The sequence below is a fragment of the Giraffa tippelskirchi genome, chromosome 12 (genome assembly GCF_054371585.1).
Source record: "Giraffa tippelskirchi isolate mGirTip1 chromosome 12, T2T-mGirTip1v1.2.pri, whole genome shotgun sequence".
Classification (NCBI taxonomy): domain Eukaryota; kingdom Metazoa; phylum Chordata; class Mammalia; order Artiodactyla; family Giraffidae; genus Giraffa; species Giraffa tippelskirchi.
The window spans coordinates 145001740-145024265 of record NC_137286.1 but is presented as its reverse complement, the minus strand read 5'-3'; the positions used below and the strand labels follow the sequence as shown (position 1 = coordinate 145024265).

General features: G+C 41.9%; 1 long non-coding RNA gene across 1 annotated transcript in view; it reads left to right on the top strand.

The window, feature by feature from the left end:
* Window positions 1-285: 285 nt before the first annotated feature.
* The window catches only part of LOC145529126 (uncharacterized), a 125792-nt gene continuing 103551 nt past the window's right edge, over window positions 286-22526 (top strand). The window contains exons 1-2 of the long non-coding RNA XR_014070941.1: window positions 286-419; window positions 1218-1355. This is a non-coding gene — a long non-coding RNA (uncharacterized LOC145529126). The remainder of the gene's footprint in view (window positions 420-1217; window positions 1356-22526) is intronic.

Genomic DNA, 22526 nt, shown 5'->3' with positions numbered 1-22526 from the left:
AGGTGATTTTTGGCAACTTCTGGTTCAGGTAGCAAAGAATGAAGCTGATAGCAAAGGGTGACGTTGATGGACTCAAGACGTTTTCCTTATAGAAAGTTAGTACTTGGTGTTTGCCCCCTTCATTGCCTGGGTTCTGCTTACTGAGTGGGACTCAGAAGAAAACACTCCGGGGGTGGTGTGAAGACCTGTGACATAAGGACAGCGGGTGGTTGTGGCTGCCGGTTTGGAGGCAAGTGGAGAGCTGAGCCGCACACTCACGTGGGCCGACGTTTGGTTTGACGCTCTACTGCCGCCATCTTGAAATTCTTGACAAGTTTTGAACTAGAGGTTCTGCGTATTCACTTTGTACTGGGCCCAGTAAATTATGTAGCAGGTTTCGGTGAAGGGCTACAGCTTTATTTGGAGCTGGAAGAGCAGAGGTCAGCCATGGGAAAGGGACCTGAATGAGGGTCACTGTGGTAGCAACCTCATCCGGGAGCATTGACTGCCAATGGAAAGAGCTTAAAAGGGGTTCACCATTGCAGTGGGGCATCCTCAGTAACAGCCAGGGGGAAACGCTGACTCAGTAAGGGGACTATCAGGTGAGAACTTCATGGGGGGAGGCTTCTCCAAAGAACTCACAAATGCCTTCAAGGCAAACCCGCTTTGACGATGCCCCAGTCCGGTAAGCCCCAGAGGCAGCCTGGTGGAGACCAGGGTGGGGCGAGAAGAGAAGAACGTGCCGAAACGCAGAGGCCGACCCCTTCCCCTCGTGTCCAGCGGGATCCTGCCCTTGTGCTCAGCAAAGAAGCTCGTAGGTCTGTTCTCATAAAGCACAGTAGCAGTTTTACAGAAGTTAGCTTTCTGGGTCTTATTTTTGAAACAATAAACATTGAAGTTAAAAAGCACTCGAATATAAAATTTTGTTAACATCATAAAAAGCCTAATATTAGAAACAAACTTTATGAAGATAGAGCCTTCCAGAAATGCCCTTTAGGGTGGCCGGTGGCATTGGGTAGCGAAGGAAAACCACCATGCTTGAGACTCCAGTGAGAGCAGATCTCTGCCTTTGGTGATAATTGAATCTCAGTTGTGGTAGCTTATTCTACGAGGGTCATACCTGTGTAGTTACAGAGAGGAAATTAAATGCACGAACCAGAGAGTAACTCAAAGTACATTAAGGTCATGACAGAAACTAATAAGGGAATTCCCAGTTTAAACTTCTCTCCCTTCCATAGGCTCCCAGGAACATCTGAGGGAAGAGGTTCAGAAGACACCCCGGTGTGAGCTGGTGATGGAAGTCAGCCTAAGCTCTCTATTTCCTTGTTTTCATTAGCTTGAGTTACAAACGGAGACTTTTTTGAATGCCCTTTTTGGTAAGTGCACTTCCTTTGTTTTTCTTACAGGTTCCCTGGTAAGAGAACTTCTGTAATCCGTAATCACCTATTTTATTTCTATTTTATGTGATTTCACAGTGAAAGACAAACTTATCCATTATCTCATAATTACCTATCTTGTCCGGTTGAACAATACTTTCTTTGTATCACAAAACCTTCTTCTAAGAATTTAGTAAAACTGGTTGAGCAGGTTCCCCACTGAGCAGAAACCAAAAGGGAACTCACAGATGGAATCTCAAGTATTTATTTTCATGTATGAGTGGGTAAACACTACATATGCAACCAGAAAACCTTTTTTTTTTTTTTTAACATTCACAGGGAGCATGAAATTGATGTCTGAGAATAAAACATAAGTACCTCGGGTTTTTCAGTCAAGATAGAGAAATGCAGAGTTGAGAATCTTAGAACAGACCCTGGGAGACCCACGTTACTGCACATTTATTATCACCTGCATTTTCATGGCAACCTTGGGATCTCCCTGTGGCCAGCAGAGCTTGAGGTTTTGACTCTATTTCACTAAAGTGAAAATTCAAATAACTCCTTCAAAAATGAGTGTGTGGATATCATTCAATTCATTTATTGAGTAAATACTGAAATGACATAGTTTACTTTTTTAATGACCCAAGTGAATATGCAATTTCATTCCATTTTGTGTTCACTGATGTCAGTGAAATTGAGAAATGCACCCCATGTTATAATAATAATAGTCCATCTTTAAAATGATAGTTTTTATTTGTTAAGAAAGAAAAAAAAGAACAGTTAGGTAGAAGTCTAAAGTAAAATCCTTCAGCTTCTTTTAATGTAAAAGTAATATTTGATCACCATCCTGAAATGGTGTAATTTACCCCCTAAGCCTCTTCCAAGTAAACAATCCCCCCAGGATATCAGTTTTCTGTAGCAACACGCTTAGGAAAAATAACATAGTTCATAAGCCAAGAATAAAATTCTAGCGCCCAAATATTTGCATAGGTAAACATCTTCAAATTCATGTTCTACATGCTAAACCTCTTGGTGTTTATAAAGGCTTTTGCCATTAGCCTTCAAGTTTTTGTTGGACAGATGTGTAAAACCAATAATTACAAGTAGGGTGTAAAGAGAGAAAAACAAAGAATTTTACTCATTATTAGCACTTAAACTTATGCTTTGCTCTTGAGATGAAATGATTAAAACACCAAAGACCCTGGGCAAAAGTAATTTGAATTTGACCTGTTTGCAGATCCTTATCTTGAATTTGTCAGGATCATTTCATGTGGCAACAGGGGAGGAGCTGCCTGAGACCCAACATAAAAGATGCACCATTCTGGTGGGATATGATGGCTGGTTTTTTTCTTTCCATTTGAGGTAACCTTGAGTAGACTTATCTATATAAGACATTAAGTCTAAGACATCATAGCGATTGCATATGTGTGGATTAAAACAACAGTATTAGACACATCTAATTATATCCACCTCACTCAAAAAAAAAAAACCCAAAACAAAAAACAAACAGTCTACTCTGAATACATATTGGAAGAACTGATGCTGATGCTGAAGCTCCAGTGTTTTGGCCACCTGATGCAAACAGCTGACTCATTGGAAAAGACCTTGATGCGGGGAATGAAGGCAAAAGGGAAAGGGGGTGACAGAGGATGAGGTGGTTAGATAGCATCACCGACTCAATGGACATGAATCAATGGACATGAATGTGAGCAAATTCCAGGAGATCGTTAAGGACAGGGGAGCCTGGCCTGCCGTGTAGTCCTTGGGGAGAATCAGACATGATTCAGTGACTGAAAAACAACACTCGAAGAAAACTCAAGTCCTAAATACTGGGGTAACATGAAAACCTTCTAACAAGATCAAGTCAAAGGACTGTGTTTAAATTTCTTTCTTTCTTTTTTTTTTTGTATCAGCTTGGTTCATTGCTTTTCTAAATTTTTGTTTATTTTTAAATTGGAGTATAATTGCTTTACAACATTGTGCTAGTTTCTGCTCTACGATGAAGTGACTCAGCTATTAATATATTATATATACATATATCCCCTCCCTCTGGACTTCCTCCAACCCCGTCTCCCATCCCACCCTTCCAGGTCATCACAGAGCACAGAGCTGAGCTCCCTGTGTTGTAGAGAAGCTTTTCTAGCTATCTATTTTATACATGGTGGTGTAGATATGTCAGTGTTATGCTCTCAATTCACCCCACCCTCTTCTGCCCGCCCCGCCACGTCCACAAGTCAGTTCTCTACATCTGTGTCTCTATTCCTGCCCTGAAAATCGATTCAAAAACTAAAAATAAAACTACCATATGACCCAACAATCCCATGACTGGATACATACCATGAGAAAACCGTAATTCAAAAATTCACATGTATCCCAATGTTCATTGCAGGAATATTTACAGTAGGACATGAAAGCAACCTAAATATCCCCTGAATGGATAAAGATGTGTCTAAATTTCATAGTATTTCAGCACATATGCATTTCACTGCACAAATAACTTCTAGAAAACTTCCCTGAATAATTTCTTGAAGGGAAGTCATGAATACCATTGAGGCAGGAGGCAGATGGGCACCTCCCCAGGGTAAAGCGATTGAAGATTCATTACCTGTGGACAGAAACACAAAGACTAGAATAAGAAAACAATTAAGGAAGGAGGCTGGTCTCTTCCCAGACCACATGTTTCTTATTCCTGAAGTCAAGAGACCTCTTTGACCACACATGGGTGGAAAAGACTCCTTGGAGGCCAAAAGGGAGTCATGTCAAGGGATTTTCCCTACCCAGATGCCTTTTCGAATAAATTTCATATTGGTTAAGAAATGCATGTGCACACGTGGGAAGATACTGAGATATACCAAATAGGGACTGTGAACCAGGTAAATCAAAATGGCCAAGGGAAACCTGGAAGAAGTGCCCCATAAAATTAATTCAAACTGCCATGAGGGTGCAACTCTCTTGCCCTGAGTCTGCCCATGTGTCTGTCCACATGTACTGTACTCTTTTTCCTTTTAATAAATACTACACTTATTTCACTACTTTCTGTCTTTATAAGAATTCTTTCCTGCAAAGCTGAAAGGCCAGAGCCCTTGTCACTGACCACGGGTCTAGTGGCTAGGATCTGGTGCTTTCACTGCTAGGACCAAACCCAGTCTCTGGCTGGAAACCCAAGCCAAGCTCCAAACCATTTCAGGCCACCTGAGATCATTGTCATTTCAAAGATCAAATCAACTGTTTTTCTTGGTCCCAAAGTGTGAAAGTGTTAGTCATTCAGTTGTGTCCAACTCTTTGTCACCCCATGAACTGTAGCCCACCAGGCTCTTCAGTCCACAGGATTCTCCAGGCAAGACTACTGGAGTAGGTAGCCATTCCCTTCTCCAGGGGATCTTCCTAAACTAGGGAATGAACCCAGGTTATCTGCATTGCAAGCAGATTCTCTACCATCTGAGCCACCATGGTCCCAAAGAGAGCAACTATAGGCATACATACCCAGTTCTTTTGTCAAATGCTATTTTTTGATTATTTGTACTTAGAGATCCTTAGTTTATTGACCCCAGATACAGACAGGCTTTAGTGCTTCTATCTGACCCAAGGAGATTTTTCAGAGAAATTGTACCCATAGGAGAGAAGAACCAAGCTAAACAGTGTTCACATTCTCAGAAGCTCTTCCACTGCACCTCCTCAGACATTTTCCCTTTGACAGAAAAAAAAAAGATGCTATTCTGTTTCTGTCATTCTTCAGTATATTGTGTGAGACATGGCCTATTCATTTTTTTAAAAAAATTTTATTGAAATATAGTTGATTTACAGGGGCTTCCCTGGTGGCTCATTTGGCAAAGAATCGGCCTGCAATGCAGGATGTCCAGGTTCCATCCCTGAGTCAGGAAGATCCCCCAGAGAACGGAATGGCAACCCACTCCAGCACTCTTGCCTGGAGAATCCCGTGGACAGAGGAGCCTGGTGGGCTACAGTCCGTGGGTCACAGAGTCAGACACGACTGAGCCACTAACATAGTTGATTCACAGTGTTGCAGGTATATAGCAGAGTGACTCAGTTCCACACACACACACACACACACACACACACACACACACACATGAAAGTGAAAGTGAAAGTCACTCAGTTGTGTTCGAGTCTTTGCAACCCCAAGGACAAAATAGTCCATGGAATTCTCCAGGCCAGAATACTGGAGTAGGTCTTCCCAACTCAGGGAATCTTCCCAACCCAGGGATCGAACCCAGATCTCCCACATTGCAGGCAGATTCTTTACCAGCTGAGCCACAAGGGAAGCCATATATATAGACATGTATATTCTTTTTCAGATTCTTCTCCCTTATAGGTTACTACATGATATTGAATATAGTTCTTCGTGCTATACAGTAGGTCCTTGCTGTTTATCTGTTACATATATAATAGTGGATATCTGTTAATCCCAAACTCCTAATTTATCCACCCCCCTCTTCCACTTTGCTAACCATTAGTTTGTTTTCTATGTCTGTGAGTCTATTTCTGTTTTGAAAATAGGTTCATTTGTCTCAATTTTTAGATTCCACATAGAAGTAATATCATATATTTGTCTTTCACTTCTATGATGATTTGCTTCACTGATCTCTAGGTCCATCCATGTTGCTGCAAATGGCATGATTTCATTCTTTTTTATGGGATTTACTCATCTTCTAATCAGGTACTAACTGAGCACTTATTTTGTGCCAGATGTTTTGCTAGTGCTCAGAACCCAAAGAAAGATAATACATTCACCCTGAAAGAGCTTATTGTACATGTATATGTGCTGTTGCTGCTAAGTTGCTTCAGTCGTGTCCCACTCTGTGCGACCCTATGGACAGCAGCCCGCCAGGCTCCTCTGTCCATGGGATTCTCTAGGCAAGAATATTGGAATGGGGTGCCATGTCCTTCTCCGTATATGTGCTAATAAGCTTCATATTTGTGCGCTATTATGCAGACTTTTAGGGGCTTCCCAGGTAGCACAGTGGTAAAGAGTCTGCCTGCCAATGCAGAAGACACAAGAGATGCAGGTTTGATCCCTGGGTCAGGAAGATCCCCTGGAGGAGGAAATGGCAACTCACTCCAGTATTCTTGCCTGGAGAATCCCATGGACAGAGGAGCCTGGTGGACTACAGTCCACGGGATCACAAAAAGTTGGACACAACTGAGCAACTTTCACTTGGACTTTACGCCTAATTGGTGGACATTGCCAAACCAGTCATCACTGTTGAGGATGGAGATTTCAGGGGTGCTAATGGTACAGTGGTAGTTCCTAAAAGTGGGTTTCAGTGTGAAAAAGACATAACTGTTACTGATTGGAGTCAAGACATATTCAATAGAGGAAAAGACCTGCAGAAAAAGAGAGGTGTACAGAAACCCTGAACAATCACAGCAGTATTGAAAGGGAGACAATTGTATTTTAAGGAATTGAAATTGCTGTTGGTCATCAGCAGAGACAGTTTAAATTGACACCCACATTTTGTAATATATCTCCTAAAAATCAGTCAGCACCTACTGACACCTGTCAACCCTTTCGAGTATTTTTTTTTTGAATTACAAGTAAGTCCAGTTACAAGTTTAGTTGGCATCTATTGATTTAGCGTCTTTGAAAGTGAAAGGTTAGACTTGGAGTTTTGGGAGACCAGTGCTGAGAGGCCGATGCTTGGTCGTATGTTTTAAAGAAAGTGCTGCATTTCAGGAGATGCGTGTCGATCCCCTTTGAGAGTGGAGACCATACATGGCACATCTCCACATAACGCTGGCTTCATATTCAAATAGCTTTAGCTGGAACCCATTAGGATCTGTAATGTCCAGGACAACGGTATTGGAGGAGATGGCAATTGTCTCAGGAACAAAATACCTGCCCCCACTCCCCCCAATTTAGCTTTTTAGAAATAACAGCCGTGTCCCTCATTTTTATTGAGACCTTTCAATAGTTGGGAATTAGAAGTAGAGCCTTCCCAAACATGATTTGAACCTTTATAGTGATGCATGGTTGGTATAAATCTTATTTTACAAATTAAGAATCTGAGTTTCAGAGAGATCCATAGTTTGTCTAAGGCTCAACAGCTCCAAAGTGTCACAATTGGTATTAACATTCCAGTGTGTCTCTAAAACCCAGGTTTTCACCATCATTCCATTAATGACAACACAGACTTTAATGCCATAAGCTACATGGCTAGGTGTTTTTAGACACAGAGTTCTCCATTTCTGGGATTTTCTTGTATTCTGAATCAACCACAGGAGCGACATTAGACCAAGGTCCCAGCTGTCTTGGTAGCAGAAGGACATGGGGTGTCTGGGTTCATAGGGTGATTGTTCTTCATGGCTGCACTGAGACACTCGTGAGTGGATTCACGGCTGGGCAAGCTGTAGCACTCCAAGGGTAGACTGATTTGTTTATTGTAGAGTTTTTGAGACAGAGGGGCAGCTGTGAGCAGAGGTGAAACTTCGGAGCAAAGGCTTTTAGCTGTTTCTTTGCTGCTCCCATATATTTGTCAAGGGCTTTGTCCTGAGTGTGTGATTTCTTGATGATAACTCCTGAACTGCTGTAAAATGCTTTCAGAGCCAGAGATCAAAGGATCCCCATCAGAACTGATAATGCTCCGGCTACATCTGAAGTTATAAGCACTTTTCTTTTTGATACTGTTGTCCTTCTCTGATACTGTAGGGACTTCATGTTTATCACAGTTGCCTTTGGATGATGTTTACTGTGGATTGATATATTAGTTATTAAGTTTTTACTGTCACATAAAAATTCCCATTTACTCAAGAGAGAGACTGTATATAAATCAGAAGCGAATAAAATAATGGCTTTAGTAGATGCGATTTATTAATATTATGACTTTAATTAACTTGTTCATAATAATGAATATGTGAATTACCCATACTTCTGCCTGACAGATGTATTAGTCAGTGTTTGCTCACCTTGAACATCTCAATGTATTAGACAGTAATCCATATTCAGTGAACTCCAGTCAGTCACGAAAAAATGAAGTTATACAAAACATAATTTTTGATTAAGTTTACTCATGATGTATAAGAGACAGTCATATTATGGCCTATTACATGGTTTGCAGTCTGACTTTTTCCTCCCAGCTCTATTGAACTGTATTTTAAATACAATACAATTCACTCATTTTAGGTACATGCTGGTAAAGAATCCACTTGCAATGCAGGAGACCCTGGTTCAATTCCTGGGTCAGGAAGATCCCCTGGAAAAGAGATAGACTACACATGCCAGTATTCTTGTGTTTCCCTGGTGGCTCAGATGGTAAAGAATCCACCTACAATGCGGGAGACCTGGGTTTGATCCTTTGGTTGGGAAGATCCCCTGGAGGAGGGCTTGGCAACCTGCTCCAGTATTCTTGCCTGGAGAATCCACATGGACAGAGGAGCCTGGCGGGCTATGGAGTCGCAGGGTTGGACATGACTGAATGACTAAACACAGCACATACAGCTTAATCAATGCAGTTCAGTCACTCGGTCGTGTCTGACTCTTTGCAGCCCCATGGAGTGCAGCATGCCAGGCCTCCCTGTCTATCATCAACTCCTGGAACTTGCTAAAACTCATGTCCATTGAGCCAGTGGTGCCATCCAACCATCTCATTCTCTGTCATCCCCTTCTCCTTCTGCCTTCAATCTATAGTTTGATAGATTTTGTTTATTTATACAATCACGTAATCACCACCACTACAAATATATAGAACTTTTCCATTATCCTAAAGAATTTCTCATGCTCCCAGTTCCAGGAAATCACTGATATGCACTGATTTGCTTTCTGTTGCTACTGTTTTATTTTTTCTATAATTTCATAAATGGAATTTTAGGATAGGCAGCCAGAGAAAGAGGAGCAATAGAATTTGTCTCTTCTATTTATCTACCTAGAGCTTTATTTTGAGGAATTGACTCATTTGATTATCATGATGTGCAAGCCTGAAATTTGCAAGGCAGGAGGGCAGGCTGGACGTTTTGGTAAAAGTTGAAGATCTGATGTTACGATCTTGAGTTCAAAGGTAGTCTGGAGACAGAGCTCTTTTTTTTTTTTTTTCTTCAGGAAACCTCAGACTTTTCCCTTAAGATGTTCAAATGATTGGCTGAGACCCACCCATCTATTGCCCACTCATAGTATGGTGGGCAATCTGCTTTATTCAAAGACTACTGATTTAAGTGTCAATCACATCTAAAAAATACATTCATGGCAACATATGTATGAGTTTTTGACCAAACAGCTAGGCACTATAGCCTACCCAATTGGCATGCAAAGTGAATTATCACATAGCCCTTTGTGTTTAATTTCATTCATTCAAGCATGATGTTTATGAGATTTATCCATGTTATTGCATATTTTAATAACACATTCTTTATATTGTTCAGGTGTGTTCCATAAAACGGTAATATCACGATTATTTATCTATTTACCAGTTGATGAACATTTGGGTTCCTTCCATGTTTTGTCTCATATAAGAAATACTGTCATGAGCTATGATAATTAGATGGCTTTTAATGTGACTTTTCGAGTCACACTAAAATGTGATCAATTTTGCTCCATATATTGCCGCATACAAATGGCTGTTTAATTAATTATTTTTTTTCAACAGAATACATCTTTTATTAAAAGATAATTTTATCCTCAAGTTTTGTTCCACTTAAAAGTATCTTTTAAGTGAGAAATATTTTCTCTTGGTTTTTCTTTTTTTTTTAAATAAATTTATTTATTTTAGTTGGGGGCTAATTACTTTACAATATTGTAATAGTTTTTGCCATACATTGACATGAATCAGCCTTGGGTTTACATGTGTTCCCCTTCCTGGACCCCCCACCCACCTCCCTCCCCATCCCATCCCTCTGGGTCATCCCATTGCCCCGGCCCTGAGCCCTTGTCTCATGCATCGAACATGGAATGGTGTTCTGTTTCACATATGATAATATACATGTTTCAATGCTATTCTCCCAGAACGTCCCACCCTCACCTTCTCTTAATTAATTATTTATTTATTCTTTATACTTTTTGGTTGCACCACGTAGCATGTGGGATTTTAGTTCCCTAACCAGGGATTGAATTCACATCCCTTGCATTGGAAGCTTGGAGTCTTAACCACTGGACTGCCAGGGAGGTCCCACAAATGGCTGATGTTTATATTGTCTTTAGCATTTGCAGAGTATGTTCGCATTTTTGCCTCATTTCATTTTTACCATATAATTATTTTAATAAAAAACATGCAAAGTAATGTTTTTTTGTGTTTCCATGTAAGTTATCTCATTTCTCATTTAATATTTACAGCAATTCTATGATTTAAGTATTTTAGCTTCATTCTGCAGACAAAAAGCGGAAAGTTAGGGATATGTAGAGACTTGTCTAAAATGACCATAGTAGGAAGTCATACAGGCCTCCCAGGTGGCTCCGTGCTAAACACTCTGCCTGCCAATTCAGGAGATGCAGGAGACACAGAAGTTTGACCCCTGGATGGAGAAAATCCCCTTGAGGAGGAAATGGCAACCTACTCCAGTAATCCCATGGACAGAGGAGCCTGGAGGGCTCCAGTCCATGGGGTCGTAAAGAAACAGACACAATGTAGCAACTAAACAACGACAAAAACAGGAAGTTGCAGAGCTGGTTTCAGACCAGGATGTTTTGACTCTAAATTCAATCAACTTTGTTCACTGGTGACAGCCAAGGCTGTGCTCAGAGAAATGACAAAAATTGCAGTAAATATTGGAAAGAGGTGTAGTCAAAGCTCGACGACCCTGAAGAATTAATTCTCCTGATTTAGAAACAGCATCAAGTCTTGTGCATATTTAAGGATTGGAAAAATTCAGTCTCCTCTCAGGTGGGTGCTGAAACCTCCATGTTACAAATAAGAAAAACTGAGGCCCACTGAGATTAAATCCTTTGCTCCAAATGACATAACTCATAAACGGTTGAGGTGAAATTAGACTTTATGGGTCTGTCTGACTCCAAAGTGAATCCTCTAATTCAGGGGTCAGCCAGTGTTTTCTGTAAAGGTCCCGGTTGTAAATATTTTAGGTTTTATAGGCTGTGAGGCAAAAATGAGAGTATCATATAGGTGCTCACGTACGATATACTGCCTCTGTGAAAAGAGTCAGCTTGTGTGTGTAGCACGAAGCCATCACGTGCATAAACAAATGGTGTGGTACATCCTGATAAACCTTCATACACAAAAATGGTGCATCTGGCCCAGGATCTGTAGGTAGCCAACGTCTGCTCTAAACTACGTTCTGTTCGGTTATTTGGGGGAGGGAGGTCTCTTTTCTAAGTTAGTTCTAAGTTATTGGATAAGTGGAAGGTTTTAACTTAATGGCTCCCTTAGAAAGTTTAATGAAATGCCACTGAATAAAACCCTCTTTTAGTGCCTCTTGTTTATGGAAGTGCAGGAAGAGGGGGAAGTTGTCATCTTAGGTAATACGGGGAGACTTAAGAGCTCAGAACACCAAGTCAGCTAAATAGAGAATGAGAGTTAAAACTGGAAAAGAAAAGCTAGATCATGTGATAACCTTTAATTCTCTAAAAAGGGAAGTTTTTTAGTCCCTGTCTGCATCACTCTCTGGTGTACGTTTTGATTCTATGAACAGTTGTTGTTTAGTTGCTGTGATTCTATGAACAGTGTGTGTGTGTGTGTTAGTCACTCAATCGTGCCCGACTCTTTGCGACCCCATGGACTGCAGCCCACCAGGCTCCTCTGTCCGTGAGATTTTCCAGGCAAGGATACTGGAGTGGGTTGCCGTTTCCTTCTCCATCATATGACTAAAGATGACATGGAATGATCCATAGATTCTCAAAATAAGCCATTAGGGAGGATTAGGTTTCTTAAAAAAAAAGCTAATGTGGGTGCGTGCTAAGTCGTTTCAGTCATGCCAGACTGTTTGCGACCCTATGAACTGTAGCCCACCAAATTCCTCTGTCCATGGGATTCTCCAAGCAAGAATACTGGAGTGGATTGCCATGCCTTCCTCCAGGGGATATCCCTCACCCTGGGACTGAACCTACATCTCTTACATCCCCTGCTTTGGCAGACAGATTCTTTACCACTAATGCCACCTGGGAAGCTCCAACTATTGTAATTCTGAGAAGAAACACAATATATGTTTCTCTTCCTTTTCTTTTCTTGAATTTATATATTCTCTTCTTAATGCGAATGCTACTTTTATTATTCCATTTTTCTTGCAGAGTTGACTTGCTATATATATATTATCTTCCAACGTGAGTTCAGACTGGTTCCTTGAAACAGTTCCTGTCTCATATTTGACACATCCTTCTGCTGTACAGAGTACCAACCATATGGAAGGCATTCAATAATTGATTTTTTTTTTTTTTTGCTTATTGAAAGGAGAAAAGAAAGACAAAATGGCCAAAAGTAAGTGCCTTATCAGGTGATACTAAGTAAGAACACATTGTACGTCAGACCAATTGGATGCTTCGTATTGCTGCTGTCACAAATTGTCACAAACTTAGTGGCTGAAAAAATACAACCCCACTGTCTTACACTGCTGGAGGAAGAAGTCTTAGTGAGCTAAAATCAAGCAAAGTCCCTTTCACCTGGAAGGTACCAGGCCCCCAGGGTCTAGGGATGAGGACATCCTTGCGGGAGCATCCTTCTGTCTACCACAGCAGTGATGATGAGCTCTGGGGAGGGGCAGGCAGAAGACCATTTTTAATAACACTATGTTACTCTAGAGAAGTATGTAGCCCCCTCCAGCCTGGGAAAGTCTGCTTAGTAAGCAGTCCTGGAAATTTTCAAGAGAAACGATTGGAAGCATTTCCAAGGTGTCTCTGACATTCCCTTGCTGAGCATATCTGAAGGGACAGCCACACCGACTTCATCTGAGTTTGCGAGTTTATCAGCATGCTGGCACTCTCCTTGTCTCTTTTAGCCAAGTAATTTGTAGCATTCAAAATGTAGCTATTGTCAAGGAAATGATTTAAAGATGATTCAGATGTTGATGGTATTTAGCACCTACTGAAGGGATTTGTCAAATTTTCTTTGCAATGTGGCATGGAAATATGTAAAAGCTCTCTTTTCAAAGGACCATAAAGACGGTCCCAGACATATGATGGTTCTGCTTGGGATTCTTCAACTTTCCTATAGTGTGAAAGCCATACTCATGCAGTAAAAACCATACTTCAAATTTTGAACTTTGATTTTCTCCCCAGCTGAAAGTTCGCAGTTTAAGGCTCTTGGTGATGCTGCGGAGAGGTAGCAAGGCACACGATTACAAGGGCAAACAGCTGATATACTTACAACCATTCTGGATCCCTACAACCCTGAGGCTTTTTACTTTCAGTACAGTGTTCAATGGGCTTCCCAGGTGGCTTGGTGGTAAAGAATCCACCTGCCAGTGCAGGAGACCCAGGAGATGTGGGTTTGATCCTTGGGTCGGGAAGATCCCCTGGAGAAGGAAAGAGCAACCCACTCCAGTATTCTTGCCTGGGAAATCCCATGGACAGAGGAGCTGGGTCTTCTATAGTCCATGGGGTCACAAAAGAGTGGGACGTGATTAAGACTGAGCACACGCTCTGTTCAATACTTTACACAAGATATTCAACACTTCGTTATAAAATAGCCATTGTCTTAGATGATTTTGCCTAATGATAGGCTAATGTAAATGTTCTGAGCATGTCTAAGGTAGGCTGGACTAAGCTATGATGTTTGTGAGGTTAGGTGTATTCGATGCATTTTTGACTTAAGACGTTTTCAACTAACAGTGAATTTATCAGGATGTAACCCCATCATAAGTAAAGGAAGATCTGTATATAAGAATGCTCCGTGTTATTACAGCTGTAGAACCCAACTTTGTAGATGTTATTTTTGCCCTTGTAATTGTTCACACTGCACAGTCAGTTTGACAGACAGTAGATCTTTCAAAATTTCATGGGATTGAAATGAAATCCAGATAAGAATTTTCTCACCACGAACAGCAACCATCAGATGGTACTAACCTAGTCTGCATCAGGCGGCATGAAAGCAAACAGAATGATATTCTTTGCACAGGGTCCTTTAGATGAAGGGAGAGCAAAGTGATGAGCTGCACTCTGATTCTGAGGAGTCCCCAGGAGAAATTCCAGTGACTTTGTGGTCCATAACCATCCCTACTAGTATTCATCTGAAAAGACGTGTAAGCAGGTCCTTACCACCCTGAGGGTATCAAAGGCAATAATGAGCCTAGAGTTCTGTATTGTAATTGCTTCTCTGCATCATGCTTGCTGGACTGAGGTTAGCTTGGAGGTGGGAGCTCCATCTCACGGCTGAATCTAAGAGCCATATTGGCTCCCCAAATAGGTTACCACAATATCTTGTGGCTCTGTCTTTGGCTGCAGAAAGTGTGAATAATGGGATTCTATTTTCAAAAGCATCAGGCTTCAGTTATTTCCATGTGTGGTTAATCTCTGGCAGTGATACCTATGCTGATGAGTAATTTCCCAAATTTCAAATCCCTTCCTAGAAGGATATTTCTCAACTGAAACACCAAGAAGCAGGACTTAAGTTAGACTTAAGAGCTGGCTGTTGGGAAAGTTTATTAAATACTGAAACCCAGGAGGCGGCAAAGTCTTTCCTGGAGGCGGCAAAGTCTTTCCTGGAGGCGGCAAAGTCTTTCCTGAAGGTCTTTAATAACGGTTTAGGTGTTGTCTTCCCTGAAGGCAGAGAGGGTATTTATAATGTGCTGAATTTGCATATTATGGATTTCAGGAGATCTTTGAGAGAAAGTCCTTAAGATACTCTTTGGGGAAAATAGGAAACGTGTGGACCTAAAGTATTGAAGCTCTGTGTGACTTCCCTTTCAATAGCCGGTCATAGTTTAGAGATGAGCTAGTCCACAACTCTTGTGGCTTAAAGAAACTGTGAGGAAAAAAAGTCCATTTTAGGCCTTTCTATGAGCTTTTCAGTTATGAAGTATTAAATCTACAGCTGAGAAACAGAGAAACTCATAAATTTCTCAAGGTCTCCACTCTGTAGTAAGTCTTGGTTATGAAGTTCGTCCTAGCTTAATGTTAAACTGGAGAATCCCAGGCTGATAAACATTTTCTTAATCTGTGCAGAGATTTGAACTTCTGGCTTGTGGAAAAGTTGAGGTCTGCACAAGAAGAATACAGTCTCAAGCTTTTCCTCCATACTGGAAAGGATGTGCATGTCTAGGTAGGAATGTCAGGCCAACAGCAAGAAGCAAGGTGATTTTTTTTTAATTGGAGGAAAATTGCTTTGCAATGTTATGTTAGTTTCTGCTGTACAACAACATAAATCAGCTATCAGTTCAGTTCAGTTCAGTTGCTCAGTTGTGTCTGATTCTTTGTGACCCCATGGACTGCAGCACGCCAGGCCTCCCTGTCCATCACCATCTCCTGGAGTTTGCTCAAACTCATGTCCATCGAGTCGGTGATGCCATCCAACCATCTCATCGTCTGTCATCCACTTCTCCTTCTGCCTTCAATCTTTCCCAGCATCAAGGTCTTATCCACTGAGTCAGTTCTTCGCATCAGGTGGCCAAAGTATTGAAGTTTCAGCTTCAGCATTAGTCTTTCCAAAGAATATTCAGCACTGATTTCCTTTAGGATTGACTGGTTTCATCTCCTTGCAGTCCAAGGGACTCTTCAAGAGTCTTCTCCAATACCACAGTTCAAAACCATCAATTGTTCAGTGCTCAGCTTTCTTCATAGTCCAATTCTCACATCCACACATGACTACTGGAAAAACCATAGCTTTGACTAGATGGATCTTCGTTGCAAAGTAATATCTCTGCTTTTTAATATGCTGTCTAGGTTGGTCATAGCTTTTCTTCCAAAGAGCAAGTGATTTTTAATTTCATGGCTGCAGTCACCATCTGCAGTGATTTTGGAGCCCAAGAAAATAAAGTCTATCACAGCTTCCACTGTTTTCCCATCTATTTGCCATGAAGTGATGGGACTGGGTGCCATGATCTTAGTTTTTTGAACATTGAGTTTCAAATGTTGAATGTTGAGTTTTAAATGCATCATCTATCTATATCTGTATATATCCCCTCCCTCTTGATTGAGGGACTTCCCTGGTGGTCCAGTGGCTAAGACTCTGTGCTCCCAATGCAAGGGCCCCAGGTTCTATTCCATCTTCTATCGGGGAACTAGAACCCACATGCCAAAACAACATCCCATGTGTGGCAACTAAGACCTAGCCCAGTCAAACAAATAAATAAAAATAAATACTTTTTAAAAGAAGGAACATGGTGATTGAAGTTTAACTATATTGGCTTATTAAGTATTATCCCAGAAGAAGGGAATAGACTCTCCCAAAGGAAAGGGTATCCATCTGTGACTGTCTCTCTGTAACTGGAAGTTTGATCAGGCCCAAGGGCTTCCTTCCTTCCACGCCTCTTGGGGCCTTTCTTTTATTTGCACTAGTGGAATCACTGCTTATCGTCAAGAGCTTCACCTGCCAGGTCAGCAGAGATCCTGGGACTTGTGTGTGCCTCCTTCTTGAGTACAGCCCATGCTTCAAGTCACCATGCTGCTAGTTCACCTTGTTAATAATGTGAATCAAACTGAAGAGACCCACACTTATGTCTGTGGATTGCACGAAGCTGAGAGTAGCTACTCCAGCGGACGGCAGTGTCAGGAGGCTAACAGATGTGCAAACAGGTAAAAATATAGACCAGAAATAGAAACAAAAGGATAATGGCATTGACTGTAATGTCTTATGATTCAATGTTTAAGCATTGGTTAACTAATACAGAAGTTACGGCTTATCCTGGGAGTGTAAAGCCTTAAGGATCAGAGAAGGAAATGGGTCTTATCTAATAAGAATCTCAAAAGAAGCTGATGAATTTCTCAGTGGTTGGCAATCGTAGGTGATCACTGAACATTTGCACAAAGATTAAAGATCAAGTGTAAACCATAGATTTCTTAAGACTCTTCAGTATTCTTTTTTTTTTCCTCTCTAGTGATGTCTCATTGCATTTAACCAGAGAGTTTCTCACTTGGCTTGGTCTTCCTTGAACCTACTGTGCTTTTGTCTGCTTCCATCTTAGAGACACACAGTTGTCACATGGCTTTAGCTCTCTTTCTCCTTACTTCCCTGGTTATTAAATAATGTACTAGCCCAGCTCAGTCCTTCAGTCCTATCCCATTGCTTTACCCCTGGAAGACACTTTTTCTCCAAGGAAAATTTTTCAGGTGTAATTCTATTATAATCTGATTATTCATGATTTTCTTCTATATGCGCGCAATTCTATATTCACTTTAAACATGTGTGTATGTACTCAGTTGCTCAGTTGTGTCCAACTCTGTGACTCCATGGACTGTAGCCTGCTGGGCTTCTCTGTCCATGGCATTTTCTAAGGAAGAATACTGGAGTGGGTTACCATTCCCTTCTCCTGGGAATCTTCCCATCCCAAGAATCGAACCTCTATCTCTTATATTTCCTGCATTGGCAGGAGGATTCTTTACCACTGAGCCACCTGGGAAGATCCACTTTAAAAATAGATGATGCTAATAATTGCATTTAATTTCTGAATTGTACTTCAGTATTCTATACTTGTTGATGTGAAGCTTTGTATTGACTTCCTGTGATATGCTTGATTTTGTGAGGACTGTAATGCAAAATAGTTATATTTTGAGGAATATAAAATTAGCAGTATAATTAATGTTAACCATTTAACTTCCTCAAATTTTATTAATTCATACATTATTAATAAATTAAGTTCTGTGAAGCACCACAGTATTGGGGAGATGAGAGAAAGGGTTCTAAGTCAAATCCTATGTTTAAATCAATATTCTGACACTTGAGAGTCTGACCTAGTTTCTAGGAAAGTAGCCTCCAGTGGAAGTCAACTTTGCAAACAACAAAACTTGCCACAAATGTGCTAATTATAAAGGCATGTGTTGGTTTGTACAAATAATATATGGTAATCATTGTAGACTTGGTTTGTAGACTGTTACTGGTGGGCTCGTAAATAAACAGAGTGCATTATACATAAGCTCTGTCCTACAGGCTCAGAGTCTGTATCGCTCAATCAACAACATTTAGACATAAATAAATATTGACAGCAGAAAGTGATTGTCTAGATATTTTTTAGGTTACTGCCAGGAATCTACAGATGATGTGGAAACTTGTGCTCCTTTTGAAGAAGCATCACTTGAAATATGAGGAAGAAAATCATGACTGTATGCACATAAGCTTGTGTAAAAAACAAAGACGAAAGTGGAGAAAAATGAGAAGTGGTCTAGCAGCACATAAAACCTGGGTGAGGAAGGTCCCCTGGAGGAGGGAATGGCAACCCACTCTAGTATTCTTGCCTGGAAAATCTCATGGACAGAGGAGCCTGATGGGCTACAGTCCATGGGGTTGCAAAAGAGTCAGACACGACTGAGCAACTGAACAACAATAACAACAAAATCCAAAGATCCTCTGGATGGATCATGGTAGATCTCGGAGTCCAGTCTATCCCACAGCTTTAATGCTCCCATCTGGACTGAAGCTGGATTGCCAGGTCTGTGCCAAAGCCTCCAGGACTTACTAAGAGCGAAGATTTGTGCCAATCACTCTGGGTATAGAGATAAAAGGATGACTGTCATCATGGAGAATACAGCTAGAGACGGCCAGTCAAGCGCTCATCACAGGTGCTACGAGATGCGTGAGCACAGAGGACTCTGCACTGAGGGCTGGACTGTCCACCCCAACCTACAGAGCTTGTGGGGAGGGGCCAACAGGGAAGATGGTGAGGGATATGGAAGGTGAATCAGAGGAGCAAAGGAGTGAAGCAGGTGATCTCAGAGAAGGCGTGCCCCCGGCAGGGCAATAGCCCGCAAAATAACCCAGATGGGAGCAAAAGCATGAACGTGCAGGGGTCTGCACGGTGTATATGAACGGTGACGTGGGCAGAATCAGGGCCACGTGACAAACCTGTGAATATGCCAGATGGCAAAGCTGGGGCAGGGGGCGCTTGGGGAAGGAGGCAGGTGGAACTAATGCTGCTGATTAGCTGGCCTTCAAGACGGAGCGGCTCTGTGGGTTATCCATCTGGGAGACACAACCCACGACACTCGCACCCACCATCCACGGAGATGTAAACTCAGCACAGAACCACACACATCATCTGTTTGCGTGTCTGTTTATAGCAAAGTAGGGGTTTATTCGCAGGGCACCAAGCAATGGCCTCGGAGTCAAGTCTCAGATTCACCACCTCCTGGTCTCTTTGTTTTTAATTTGTATACAATTTTTAAAGGTTATTTTCCATGTACAGTTATTACAAAATATGGCTATATTATCTATGTCGTATTATACACTACGCCCTTGAGCTCATCTTATACACAATAGTTTGGACCTCCCCCTCCCTGTTCTGTGTTACACCCCCACCCCCACAGTAGCCGCTAGTTCTCTATATCTGTGAGTCTGTTTCTTTTAGGCTGTATTACATAGTTTGCATTTTTAGAGTCCATATATAAATAATATCATACTGTGCCTTTCTCTGTCTTATTTTGCTTAGCACAATGCCCTCTAATCCCATCTATGTTGCTGCAAATGGCAAAATTTCATTCCTTTTTATGAGTAGTATTTCACTATATATATGAGTAGTACATCATGAGAAACGCTGGGCTGGAAGAAACACAAGCTGAAATCAAGATTGCTGGGAGAAATATCAATAACCTCATATGCAGATGACACCACCCTTATGGCAGAAAGCGAAGAAGAACTAAAGAGCCTCTTGATGAAAGTGAAAGAGGAGAGTGAAAAAGTTGGCTTAAAGCTCAACATTCAGAAAACTAAGATCATGGCATCTGGTCCCATCACTTCATGGGAAATAGATGGGGAAACAGTGGAAACAGTGGCTGACTTTATTTTTCTGGGCTCCAAAATCACTGCAGATGGTGATTGCAGCCATGAAATTAAAAGACGCTTACTCCTTGGAAGGAAAGTTATGACCAACCTAGACAGCATATTAAAAAGCAGAGACATTAGTTTGCCAACAAAGGTCCGTCTAGTCAAAGCTATGGTTTTTCCAGTGGTCATGTATGGATGTGAGATTTGGACTGTGAAGAAATCTGAGCACTGAAGAATTGATGCTTTTGGACTGAGGTGTTGGAGAAGACTCTTGAGAGTCCCTTGGACTGCAAGGAGATCCAACCAGTCCATCCTAAAGGAGACCAGTCCTGAGTGTTCATTGGAAGGACTGATGTTGAAGCTGAAACTCTAATACTTTGGCCACCTGATACGAAGAGTTGACTCATTGGAAAAGACCCTGATGCTGGGAAGGATTGGGGGCAGGAGGAGAAGGGGACGACAGAGGATAAGGTGGCTGGATGGCATCACTGACTCGATGGACATGGGTTTGGGTAAACTCCGGGAGTTGGTGATGGACAGGGAGGTCTGGCATGCTGCGATTCTTGGGGTCGCAAAGAGTTGGACACGACTGGGCAACTGAACTGAACTGAACTGAATTGATTTCATTATATATACAGCTGGGATTCCCTGGTAGCTCAGCTGGTAAAGAATCCACCTGCAACGCATGAAATCCCCAGTTCAATTCCTGGATCAGAAAGATCCCCTAGAGAAGGGATAAGCTACCCCCTCCAGTATTCTTGGGCTTCCCTGGTGGTTCAGCTGGTTAAGATTCTGCCTGCAATGTGGGAGACCTGGGTTCAATCCCTAGGTTTGGAAGATCCCCTGGAGAAGGGAGTATACATCAACTCCAGAGCTGTCTTTGAATGCTAACTTAGTGTCTGACACACAGAGCTCCAAAAGGAATTCTCAGTGAAGCAAAACGGAAGAGAGCATTTCCATAAAGAGGTGAAGGCTTTGCTAGTGTCAGATGCTCTCAGAGCTTCAAATAAAGAGAGCACAAGCAAAGCATCCAGGGGGTTACATAGCAGAGGCTTGGCGAATGGCGTGGTTGGGTTAAAAACGTGTCAGTAGCCTGAATAGATCAGGGAAGATAAACTGGAGGCAAGTCATTTAGGAGCCTTCTCTGTCATAGGCCGGGGGATGCTGGGGTGTGGGAAGAGCGTATGATCAGGAGGAGGGGTTCTGACCTTTGAAAGTGAGAGCAAGGCTTCTGAAGAGGTTAAAGATCTCTGCAAAGACACAGGGATATTGATGGAGACTGTCCAGCAGGTCTTTTAAGGTGGAGCTGGATTCCTGGGGGCCTGGGCTGTAAGCACCTGCCGTGCACAGATGTGGGTCTGGTGGCTGGCCTGGCCTTACCTCCGGCCCTTCTCTGAGGCTTCATCGGAGGCCAAGCATAAAAGCCTACATCCTGAGGGTCTCTCCTTTCTCTTCCTTTGGCTGTGACGCAGGATGGGAAAGTCAATAATATTCACTTTTTCCTTTTTCTTTGTCTATACATATACCTGGGTGTCCCAGGTGGTGCTAATGGTAAAGAACATGCCTGACAATGTGGAAGACGTAAGAGATGTGGATTTGATCCTGCATTGGGAAGATGCCCTGGAGAAGGGATAGGTTACCCACTCCAGTGTTTTTGCCTGGAGAATCCTATGGACACAGGAGCCTGGTGGGCTACAGTCCATGGGGTCACAAAGAATTAGACACTACTGAATTGACTTAGCATGCACGCACACATGTAACTAACATGTGAAAGACTTCATATTTTCTGTAGCATGGCTTTTCACCCATCATCCTTATTTGTCCTAAGATTTTTTTGCCCCAAAGTCTTTTGTGCTTTGTCTGAATTCAAGATGATTCATTGAAACTGGTTTCCTCTGGGCTTGTCTACTGGACTAGTCTGGAGCCCTGCCTAATATCCCCAGCTGCCTTGTGAGCTGCCATATTGGCTTATCAATTCTGCTTCTGGATGCGCTTCCTCCTTAAGACTTCTTGTAGAATTATCTGATCACAGTCTAGGGGAACCTTGGTTGGCTGGGTGAAGATCTTGACCTCCTGCCCAAGTGCTTCCAGGCTTTCCCTGACAGGTAGTTGAACACTCCTGGTGATGAGAAACACGTGTCTTCAGATGACAACTCATCTTGTTTTCAGATGACTTGAGTCCTTAGAAAGAAAGTCTTTCCTTCTATTGGACTAAGATCAACCTCTCTATAATTTTCACAAGGTGGTTTGATTTCTGGAGCAACGGGAAGAATTTAATCCTCCAATCTGACAACTCTAAGTATTTGGAGACTGTGAGCCTGTTACTCTAACTCTCTGCTTTCTTAGCCTAAGCAGTCTCAATGCCTCC